Source organism: Calliopsis andreniformis, chromosome 11 (genome assembly GCF_051401765.1).
Source record: "Calliopsis andreniformis isolate RMS-2024a chromosome 11, iyCalAndr_principal, whole genome shotgun sequence".
Taxonomy (NCBI): domain Eukaryota; kingdom Metazoa; phylum Arthropoda; class Insecta; order Hymenoptera; family Andrenidae; genus Calliopsis; species Calliopsis andreniformis.
The window spans coordinates 15,237,722-15,250,486 of record NC_135072.1 but is presented as its reverse complement, the minus strand read 5'-3'; positions in this window follow the sequence as shown (position 1 = coordinate 15,250,486).

The window sequence follows — 12,765 nt, the reverse complement described above, 5'->3', positions numbered from 1 at the left end:
TAAGAAGTCAACGCCAGAAGCATAAAATACAATATAAATACAACAGTTTTTCCATCGTATGAAACGAATAATTGCAACAAGTATGTAACTTATGGTCATTTCTACTTTCCGAGCAACCTAGGCTTCAGCCTAGGGCGTTGCTCCAACAGACTGAATAGTTAGGGCCTTAGAAGTCAACGCCCGAACCATAAAATGCAAAGAAAATACAACAGTGTTTCCATCATATATCAGGAATAATTGCAACCAGTTTGAAAGTGATGGCCAATTCTACGTTCCGGGCAACCTAGGCTTCACTCTAGGGCGTTGCTCCACCAGATCGAATAGTTAGTGCCTTAGAAGTCAACGCCAGAAGCATAAAATACAATATAAATACAACAGTTTTTCCATCGTATAAAACTAATAATTGCAACCAGTATGAAACTTATGGTCATTTCTACTTTCCGAGCAACCTAGGCTTCACCCTAGGGCGTTGCTCCAACAGATTGAATAGTTAGGGCCTTGGAAGTCAAGGCCCGAACCATAAAATGCAAAAAAAAATACAACAGTGTTTCCATCATATAACAGGAATAATTGCGACCAGTTTGAAAGTGATGGCCAATTCTACGTTCCGGGCAACCTAGGCTTCACTCTATTGCGTTGCTCCACCAGATCGAATAGTTAGTGCCTTAGAAGTCAACGCCAGAAGCATAAAATACAATATAAATACAGCAGTTTTTCTATCGTATAAAACGAATAATTGCAACCAGTATGAAACTTATGGACATTTCTACTTTTCGAGCAACCTAGGCTTCACCCTAGGGCGTTGCTCCAACAGATTGAATAGTTAGGGCCTTAGAAGTCAACGCCCGAACCATAAAATGCAAAAAAAATACAACAGTGTTTCCATCATATATCAGGAATAATTGCAACCAGTTTGAAAGTGATGGCCAATTCTACGTTCCGGGCAACCTAGGCTTCACTCTAGGGCGTTGCTCCACCAGATCGAATAGTTAGTGCCTTAGAAGTCAACGCCAGAAGCATAAAATACAATATAAATACAACAGTTTTTCCATCGTATAAAACGAATAATCGCAACCAGTATGAAACTTATGGATATTTCTACTTTCCGAGCAACCTAGGCTTCACCCTAGGGCGTTGGTCCAACAGATTGAATAGTTAGGGCCTTAGAAGTCAACGCCCGAAGCATAAAATGCAATAAAAATACAACAGTGTATCCATCATATAACAGGAATAATTGCAACCAGTTTGAAAGTGATGGCCAATTCTACGTTCCGGGCAACCTAGGCTTCACTCTAGGGCGTTGCTCCACCTGATCGAATAGTTAGAGCCTAAGAAGTCAACGCCAGAAGCATAAAATACAATATAAATACAACAGCTTTTCCATCGTATAAAACGAATAATTGCAACCAGTATGAAACTTATGGTCATTTCTACTTTCCGAGCAACCTAGGCTTCACCCTACGGCGTTGCTCCAACAGATTGAATAGTTCGGGCCTTAGAAGTCAACGCCCGAACCATAAAATGCAAAAAAAATACAACAGTGTTTCCATCATATATCAGTAATAATTGCAACCAGTTTGAAAGTGATGGCCAATTCTACGTTCCGGGCAACCTAGGCTTCACTCTAGGGCGTTGCTCCACCAGATCGAATAGTTAGTGCCTTAGAAGTCAACGCCAGAAGCATAAAATACAATATAAATACAACAGTTTTTCCATCGTATAAAACGAAGAATTGCAACCGGTATGAAACTTATGGATATTTCTACTTTCCGAGCAACCTAGGCTTCACCCTAGGGCGTTGCTCCAACAGATTGAATAGCTAGGGCCTTAGAAGTCAACGCACGAGCCATAAAATGCAAAAAAAATACAACAGTGTTTCCATCATATATCAGGAATAATTGCAACCAGTTTGAAAGTGATGGCCAATTCTACGTTGCGGGAAACCTAGGTTTCACGCCAGGGCGTTGCTGCACCAGGCCGAATAGTTACGGCCTAAGAAGTCAACGCCAGAAGCATAAAATGCAATAAAAATACAACAGTGTATCCATCATATAACAGGAATAATTGCAACCAGTTTGAAAGTGATGGCCAATTCTACGTTCCGGGAAACCTAGGTTTCACTCCAGGGCGTTGCTGCACCAGACCGAATAGTTACGGCCTAAGAAGTCAACCCCAGAAGCATAAAATACGATATAAATACAACAGCTTTTCCATCGTATAAAACGAATAATTGCAACCAGTATGAAACTTATGGTCATTTCTACTTTCCGAGCAAGCTAGGCTTCACCCTAGGGCGTTGCTCCACCAGATCGAATAGTTAGTGCCTTAGAAGTCAACGTCACAAGCATAAAATACAATATAAATACAACAGTTTTTCCATCGTATAAAACGAATAATTGCAACCAGTATGAAACTTATGGTCATTCCTACTTTCCGAGCAACCTAGGCTTCACCCTAGGGCGTTGCTCCAACGGATTGAATAGTTAGGGCCTTAGAAGCCAGCGCCCGAACCATAAAATGCAAAAAAAAATACCGCAGTGTTTCCATCATATAACAGGTATAATTGCAACCAGTTTGAAATTGATGGCCAATTCTACGTTCCGGGCAACCTAGGCATCACTCTATTGCGTTGCTCCACCAGATCGAATAGTTAGTGCCTTAGAAGTCAACGCCAGAAGCATAAAATACAATATAAATACAACAGTTTTTCCATCGTATAAAACGAATAATTGCAACCAGTATGAAACTTATGGTAATTTCTACTTTCCGAGCAACCTAGGCTTCACCCTAGGGCGTTGCTCCAACGGATTGAATAGTTAGGGCGATAGAAGCCAGCGCCCGAACCATAAAATGCAAAAAAAATACAGCAGTGTTTCCATCATATAACAGGTATAATTGCAACCAGTTTGAAATTGATGGCCAATTCTACGTTCCGGGCAACCTAGGCATCACTCTATTGCGTTGCTCCACCAGATCGAATAGTTAGTGCCTTAGAAGTCAACGCCAGAAGCATAAAATACAATATAAATACAGCAGTTTTTCCATCGTATAAAACGAATAATTGCAACCAGTATGAAACTTATGGACATTTCTACTTTTCGCGCAACCTAGGCTTCACCCTAGGGCGTTGCTCCAACAGATTGAATAGTTAGGGCCTTAGAAGTCAACGCCCGAACCATAAAATGCAAAAAAAATACAACAGTGTTTCCATCATATATCAGGAATAATGCAACCAGTTTGAAAGTGATGGCCAATTCTACGTTCCGGGCAACCTAGGCTTCACTCTAGGGCGTTGCTCCACCAGATCGAATAGTTAGTGCCTTAGAAGTCAACGCCAGAAGCATAAAATACAATATAAATACAACAGTTTTTCCATCGTATAAAACGAATAATTGCAACCAGTATGAAACTTATGGTCATTTATACTTTCCGAGCTAGCTAGCCTTCACCCTAGGGCGTTGGTCCAACAGATTGAATAGCTAGGGCCTTAGAAGTCAACGCCCGAAGCGTAAAATGCAATAAAAATACAGCAGTGTTTCCATCATATAATAGGAATAATTGCAACCAGTTTGAAAGTGATGGCCAATTCTACGTTCCGGGCAACCTAGGCATCACTCTATTGCGTCGCTCCACCAGATCGAATAGTTAGTGCCTTAGAAGTCAACGCCAGAAGCATAAAATACGATATAAATACAACTGCTTTTCCATCGTATAAAACGAATAATTGCAACCAGTATGAAACTTATGGTCATTTCTACTTTCCGAGCAAGCTAGGCATCACCCTAGAGCGTTGCTCCAACAGATTGAGTAGTTAGGGCCTTAGAAGTCAACGCCCGAAGCATAAAATGCAATAAAAATACAACAGTGTTTCCATCATATAACAGGAATAATTGCGACCAGTTTGAAAGTGATGGCCAATTCTACGTTCCGGACGACCTAGGTTTCACACTATTGCGTTGCTCCACCAGATCGAATAGTTAGTGCCTTAGAAGTCAACGCCAGAAGCATAAAATACAATATAAATACAACAGTTTTTCCATCGTATGAAACGAATAATTGCAACAAGTATGAAACTTATGGACATTTCTACTTTTCGAGCAACCTAGGCTTCACCCTAGGGCGTTGCTCCAACAGATTGAATAGTTAGGGCCTTAGAAGTCAACGCCCGAACCATAAAATGCAAAAAAAATACAACAGTGTTTCCATCATATATCAGGAATAACTGCAACCAGTTTGAAAGTGATGGCCAATTCTACGTTCCGGGCAACCTAGGCTTCACTCTAGGGCGTTGCTCCACCAGATCGAATAGTTAGTGCCTTAGAAGTCAACGCCAGAAGCATAAAATACAATATAAATACAACAGTTTTTCCATCGTATAAAACGAATAATTGCAACCAGTATGAAACTTATGGATATTTCTACTTTCCGAGCAACCTAGGCTTCACCCTACGGCGTTGGTCCAACAGATTGAATAGTTAGGGCCTTAGAAGTCAACGCCCGAAGCATAAAATGCAATAAAAATACAACAGTGTATCCATCATATAACAGGAATAATTGCAACCAGCTTGAAAGTGATGGCCAATTCTACGTTCCGGGCAACCTAGGCTTCACTCTAGGGCGTTGCTCCACCTGATCGAATAGTTAGAGCCTAAGAAGTCAACGCCAGAAGCATAAAATACAATATAAATACAACAGTTTTTCCATCGTATGAAACGAATAATTGCAACAAGTATGTAACTTATGGTCATTTCTACTTTCCGAGCAACCTAGGCTTCAGCCTAGGGCGTTGCTCCAACAGACTGAATAGTTAGGGCCTTAGAAGTCAACGCGCGAACCATAAAATGCAAAGAAAATACAACAGTGTTTCCATCATATATCAGGAATAATTGCAACCAGTTTGATAGTGATGGCCAATTCTACCTTCCGGGCAACCTAGGCTTCACTCCAGGGCGTTGCTCCACCAGATCGAATAGTTAGTGCCTTAGAAGTCAACGCCAGAAGCATAAAATACAATATAAATACAACAGTTTTTCCATCGTATAAAACAAATAATTGCAACCAGTATGAAACTTATGGTCATTTCTACTTTCCGAGCAACCTAGGCTTCACCCTAGGGCGTTGCTCCAACAGATTGAATAGTTAGGGCCTTGGAAGTCAACGCCCGAACCATAAAATGCAAAAAAAATACAACAGTGTTTCCATCATATATCAGTAATAATTGCAACCAGTTTGAAAGTGATGGCCAATTCTACGTTCCGGGCAACCTAGGCTTCACTCTAGGGCGTTGCTCCACCAGATCGAATAGTTAGTGCCTTAGAAGTCAACGCCAGAAGCATAAAATACAATATAAATACAACAGTTTTTCCATCGTATAAAACGAATAATTGCAACCAGTATGAAACTTATGGTCATTTCTACTTTCCGAGCAAGCTAGCCTTCACCCTAGGGCGTTGGTCCAACAGATTGAATAGTTAGGGCCTTAGAAGTCAACGCCCGAGGCATAAAATGCAATAAAAATACAGCAGTGTTTCCATCATATAACAGGAATAATTGCAACCAGTTTGAAAGTGATGGCCAATTCTACGTTCCGGGCAACCTAGGCATCACTCTATTGCGTCGCTCCACCAGATCGAATAGTTAGTGCCTTAGAAGTCAACGCCAGAAGCATAAAATACGATATAAATACAACTGCTTTTCCATCGTATAAAACGAATAATTGCAACCAGTATGAAACTTATGGTCATTTCTACTTTCCGAGCAAGCTAGGCATCACCCTAGAGCGTTGGTCCAACAGATTGAGTAGTTAGGGCCTTAGAAGTCAACGCCCGAAGCATAAAATGCAATAAAAATACAACAGTGTTTCCATCATATAACAGGAATAATTGCGACCAGTTTGAAAGTGATGGCCAATTCTACGTACCGGACGACCTAGGTTTCACACTATTGCGTTGCTCCACCAGATCGAATAGTTAGTGCCTTAGAAGTCAACGCCAGGAGCATAAAATACAATATAAATACAACAGTTTTTCCATCGTATGAAACGAATAATTGCAACAAGTATGAAACTTATGGTCATTTCTACTTTCCGAGCAACCTAGGCTTCACCCTAGGGCGTTGCTCTAACAGACTGAATAGTTAGGGCCTTAGAAGTCAACGCCCGAACCATAAAATGCAAAGAAAATACAACAGTGTTTCCATCATATATCAGGAATAATTGCAACCAGTTTGAAAGTGATGGCCAATTCTACGTTCCGGGCAACCTAGGCTTCACTCTAGGGCGTTGCTCCACCAGATCGAATAGTTAGTGCCTTAGAAGTCAACGCCAGAAGCATAAAATACAATATAAATACAACAGTTTTTCCATCGTATAAAACTAATAATTGCAACCAGTATGAAACTTATGGTCATTTCTACTTTCCGAGCAACCTAGGCTTCACCCTAGGGCGTTGCTCCAACAGATTGAATAGTTAGGGCCTTGGAAGTCAAGGCCCGAACCATAAAATGCAAAAAAAAATACAACAGTGTTTCCATCATATAACAGGAATAATTGCGACCAGTTTGAAAGTGATAGCCAATTCTACGTTCCGGGCAACCTAGGCTTCACTCTATTGCGTTGCTCCACCAGATCGAATAGTTAGTGCCTTAGAAGTCAACGCCAGAAGCATAAAATACAATATAAATACAGCAGTTTTTCTATCGTATAAAACGAATAATTGCAACCAGTATGAAACTTATGGACATTTCTACTTTTCGAGCAACCTAGGCTTCACCCTAGGGCGTTGCTCCAACAGATTGAATAGTTAGGGCCTTAGAAGTCAACGCCCGAACCATAAAATGCAAAAAAAATACAACAGTGTTTCCATCATATATCAGGAATAATTGCAACCAGTTTGAAAGTGATGGCCAATTCTACGTTCCGGGCAACCTAGGCTTCACTCTAGGGCGTTGCTGCACCAGGCCGAATAGTTACGGCCTAAGAAGTCAACGCCAGAAGCATAAAATGCAATAAAAATACAACAGTGTATCCATCATATAACAGGAATAATTGCAACCAGTTTGAAAGTGATGGCCAATTCTACGTTCCGGGAAACCTAGGTTTCACTCCAGGGCGTTGCTGCACCAGACCGAATAGTTACGGCCTAAGAAGTCAACCCCAGAAGCATAAAATACGATATAAATACAACAGCTTTTCCATCGTATAAAACGAATAATTGCAACCAGTATGAAACTTATGGTCATTTCTACTTTCCGAGCAAGCTAGGCTTCACCCTAGGGCGTTGCTCCACCAGATCGAATAGTTAGTGCCTTAGAAGTCAACGTCACAAGCATAAAATACAATATAAATACAACAGTTTTTCCATCGTATAAAACGAATAATTGCAACCAGTATGAAACTTATGGTCATTTCTACTTTCCGAGCAAGCTAGCCTTCACCCTAGGGCGTTGGTCCAACAGATTGAATAGTTAGGGCCTTAGAAGTCAACGCCCGGGGCATAAAATGCAATAAAAATACAGCAGTGTTTCCATCATATAACAGGAATAATTGCAACCAGTTTGAAAGTGATGGCCAATTCTACGTTCCGGGCAACCTAGGCATCACTCTATTGCGTCGCTCCACCAGATCGAATAGTTAGTGCCTTAGAAGTCAACGCCAGAAGCATAAAATACGATATAAATACAACTGCTTTTCCATCGTATAAAACGAATAATTGCAACCAGTATGAAACTTATGGTCATTTCTACTTTCCGAGCAAGCTAGGCATCACCCTAGAGCGTTGGTCCAACAGATTGAGTAGTTAGGGCCTTAGAAGTCAACGCCCGAAGCATAAAATGCAATAAAAATACAACAGTGTTTCCATCATATAACAGGAATAATTGCGACCAGTTTGAAAGTGATGGCCAATTCTACGTACCGGACGACCTAGGTTTCACACTATTGCGTTGCTCCACCAGATCGAATAGTTAGTGCCTTAGAAGTCAACGCCAGAAGCATAAAATACAATATAAATACAACAGTTTTTCCATCGTATGAAACGAATAATTGCAACAAGTATGAAACTTATGGTCATTTCTACTTTCCGAGCAACCTAGGCTTCACCCTAGGGCGTTGCTCCAACAGACTGAATAGTTAGGGCCTTAGAAGTCAACGCCCGAACCATAAAATGCAAAGAAAATACAACAGTGTTTCCATCATATATCAGGAATAATTGCAACCAGTTTGAAAGTGATGGCCAATTCTACGTTCCGGGCAACCTAGGCTTCACTCTAGGGCGTTGCTCCACCAGATCGAATAGTTAGTGCCTTAGAAGTCAACGCCAGAAGCATAAAATACAATATAAATACAACAGTTTTTCCATCGTATAAAACTAATAATTGCAACCAGTATGAAACTTATGGTCATTTCTACTTTCCGAGCAACCTAGGCTTCACCCTAGGGCGTTGCTCCAACAGATGGAATAGTTAGGGCCTTAGAAGTCAACGCCCGAACCATAAAATGCAAAAAAAATACAACAGTGTTTCCATCATATATCAGGAATAATTGCAACCAGTTTGAAAGTGATGGCCAATTCTACGTTCCGGGCAACCTAGGCTTCACTCTAGGGCGTTGCTCGACCAGATCGAATAGTTAGAGCCTAAGAAGTCAACGCCAGAAGCATAAAATACAATATAAATACAACAGCTTTTCCATCGTATAAAACGAATAATTGCAACCAGTATGAAACTTATGGTCATTTCTACTTTCCGAGCAACCTAGGCTTCACCCTACGGCGTTGCTCCAACAGATTGAATAGTTCGGGCCTTAGAAGTCAACGCCCGAACCATAAAATGCAAAAAAAATACAACAGTGTTTCCATCATATATCAGTAATAATTGCAACCAGTTTGAAAGTGATGGCCAATTCTACGTTCCGGGCAACCTAGGCTTCACTCTATTGCGTCGCTCCACCAGATCGAATAGTTAGTGCCTTAGAAGTCAACGCCAGAAGCATAAAATACAATATAAATACAACAGTTTTTCCATCGTATAAAACGAATAATTGCAACCAGTATGAAACCTATTGTCATTTCTACTTTCCGAGCAACCTAGGCTTCACCCTAGGGCGTTGCTCCAACGGATTGAATAGTTAGGGCGATAGAAGCCAGCGCCCGAACCATAAAATGCAAAAAAAATACAGCAGTGTTTCCATCATATAACAGGTATAATTGCAACCAGTTTGAAATTGATGGCCAATTCTACGTTCCGGGCAACCTAGGCATCACTCTATTGCGTTGCTCCACCAGATCGAATAGTTAGTGCCTTAGAAGTCAACGCCAGAAGCATAAAATACAATATAAATACAACAGTTTTTCCATCGTATAAAACGAATAATTGCAACCAGTATGAAACTTATGGACATTTCTACTTTTCGAGCAACCTAGGCTTCACCCTAGGGCGTTGCTCCAACAGATTGAATAGTTAGGGCCTTAGAAGTCAACGCCCGAACCATAAAATGCAAAAAAAATACAACAGTGTTTCCATCATATATCAGGAATAATTGCAACCAGTTTGAAAGTGATGGCCAATTCTACGTTCCGGGCAACCTAGGCTTCACTCTAGGGCGTTGCTGCACCAGGCCGAATAGTTACGGCCTAAGAAGTCAACGCCAGCAGCATAAAATGCAATAAAAATACAACAGTGTATCCATCATATAACAGGAATAATTGCAACCAGTTTGAAAGTGATGGCCAATTCTACGTTCCGGGAAACCTAGGTTTCACTCCAGGGCGTTGCTGCACCAGACCGAATAGTTACGGCCTAAGAAGTCAACCCCAGAAGCATAAAATACGATATAAATACAACAGCTTTTCCATCGTATAAAACGAATAATTGCAACCAGTATGAAACTTATGGTCATTTCTACTTTCCGAGCAAGCTAGGCTTCACCCTAGGGCGTTGCTCCACCAGATCGAATAGTTAGTGCCTTAGAAGTCAACGTCACAAGCATAAAATACAATATAAATACAACAGTTTTTCCATCGTATAAAACGAATAATTGCAACCAGTATGAAACTTATGGTCATTCCTACTTTCCGAGCAACCTAGGCTTCACCCTAGGGCGTTGCTCCAACGGATTGAATAGTTAGGGCCTTAGAAGCCAGCGCCCGAACCATAAAATGCAAAAAAAAATACCGCAGTGTTTCCATCATATAACAGGTATAATTGCAACCAGTTTGAAATTGATGGCCAATTCTACGTTCCGGGCAACATAGGCATCACTCTATTGCGTTGCTCCACCAGATCGAATAGTTAGTGCCTTAGAAGTCAACGCCAGAAGCATAAAATACAATATAAATACAACAGTTTTTCCATCGTATAAAACGAATAATTGCAACCAGTATGAAACTTATGGTAATTTCTACTTTCCGAGCAACCTAGGCTTCACCCTAGGGCGTTGCTCCAACGGATTGAATAGTTAGGGCGATAGAAGCCAGCGCCCGAACCATAAAATGCAAAAAAAATACAGCAGTGTTTCCATCATATAACAGGTATAATTGCAACCAGTTTGAAATTGATGGCCAATTCTACGTTCCGGGCAACCTAGGCATCACTCTATTGCGTTGCTCCACCAGATCGAATAGTTAGTGCCTTAGAAGTCAACGCCAGAAGCATAAAATACAATATAAATACAGCAGTTTTTCCATCGTATAAAACGAATAATTGCAACCAGTATGAAACTTATGGACATTTCTACTTTTCGCGCAACCTAGGCTTCACCCTAGGGCGTTGCTCCAACAGATTGAATAGTTAGGGCCTTAGAAGTCAACGCCCGAACCATAAAATGCAAAAAAAATACAACAGTGTTTCCATCATATATCAGGAATAATGCAACCAGTTTGAAAGTGATGGCCAATTCTACGTTCCGGGCAACCTAGGCTTCACTCTAGGGCGTTGCTCCACCAGATCGAATAGTTAGTGCCTTAGAAGTCAACGCCAGAAGCATAAAATACAATATAAATACAACAGTTTTTCCATCGTATAAAACGAATAATTGCAACCAGTATGAAACTTATGGTCATTTATACTTTCCGAGCAAGCTAGCCTTCACCCTAGGGCGTTGGTCCAACAGATTGAATAGCTAGGGCCTTAGAAGTCAACGCCCGAAGCGTAAAATGCAATAAAAATACAGCAGTGTTTCCATCATATAATAGGAATAATTGCAACCAGTTTGAAAGTGATGGCCAATTCTACGTTCCGGGCAACCTAGGCATCACTCTATTGCGTCGCTCCACCAGATCGAATAGTTAGTGCCTTAGAAGTCAACGCCAGAAGCATAAAATACGATATAAATACAACTGCTTTTCCATCGTATAAAACGAATAATTGCAACCAGTATGAAACTTATGGTCATTTCTACTTTCCGAGCAAGCTAGGCATCACCCTAGAGCGTTGCTCCAACAGATTGAGTAGTTAGGGCCTTAGAAGTCAACGCCCGAAGCATAAAATGCAATAAAAATACAACAGTGTTTCCATCATATAACAGGAATAATTGCGACCAGTTTGAAAGTGATGGCCAATTCTACGTTCCGGACGACCTAGGTTTCACACTATTGCGTTGCTCCACCAGATCGAATAGTTAGTGCCTTAGAAGTCAACGCCAGAAGCATAAAATACAATATAAATACAACAGTTTTTCCATCGTATGAAACGAATAATTGCAACAAGTATGAAACTTATGGTCATTTCTACCTTCCGAGCAACCTAGGCTTCACCCTAGGGCGTTGCTCCAACAGACTGAATAGTTAGGGCCTTAGAAGTCAACGCCCGAACCATAAAATGCAAAGAAAATACAACAGTGTTTCCATCATATATCAGGAATAATTGCAACCAGTTTGAAAGTGATGGCCAATTCTACGTTCCGGGCAACCTAGGCTTCACTCTAGGGCGTTGCTCCAGCAGATCGAATAGTTAGTGCCTTAGAAGTCAACGCCAGAAGCATAAAATACAATATAAATACAACAGTTTTTCCATCGTATAAAACAAATAATTGCAACCAGTATGAAACTTATGGTCATTTCTACTTTCCGAGCAACCTAGGCTTCACTCTAGGGCGTTGCTCCAACAGATTGAATAGTTAGGGCCTTAGAAGTCAAGGCCCGAACCATAAAATGCAAAAAAAGATACAACAGTGTTTCCATCATATAGCAGGAATAATTGCGACCAGTTTGAAAGTGATGGCCAATTCTACGTTCCGGGCAACCTAGGCTTCACTCTATTGCGTTGCTCCACCAGATCGAATAGTTAGTGCCTTAGAAGTCAACGCCAAAAGCATAAAATACAATATAAATACAGCAGTTTTTCCATCGTATAAAACGAATAATTGCAACCAGTATGAAACTTATGGACATTTCTACTTTTCGAGCAACCTAGGCTTCACCCTAGGGCGTTGCTCCAAAAGATTGAATAGTTAGGGCCTTAGAAGTCAACGCCCGAACCATAAAATGCAAAAAAAATACAACAGTGTTTCCATCATATATCAGGAATAATTGCAACCAGTTTGAAAGTGATGGCCAATTCTACGTTCCGGGCAACCTAGGCTTCACTCTAGGGCGTTGCTCCACCAGATCGAATAGTTAGTGCCTTAGAAGTCAACGCCAGAAGCATAAAATACAATATAAATACAACAGTTTTTCCATCGTATAAAACGAATAATTGCAACCAGTATGAAACTTATGGATATTTCTACTTTCCGAGCAACCGAGGCTTCACCCTACGGCGTTGGTCCAA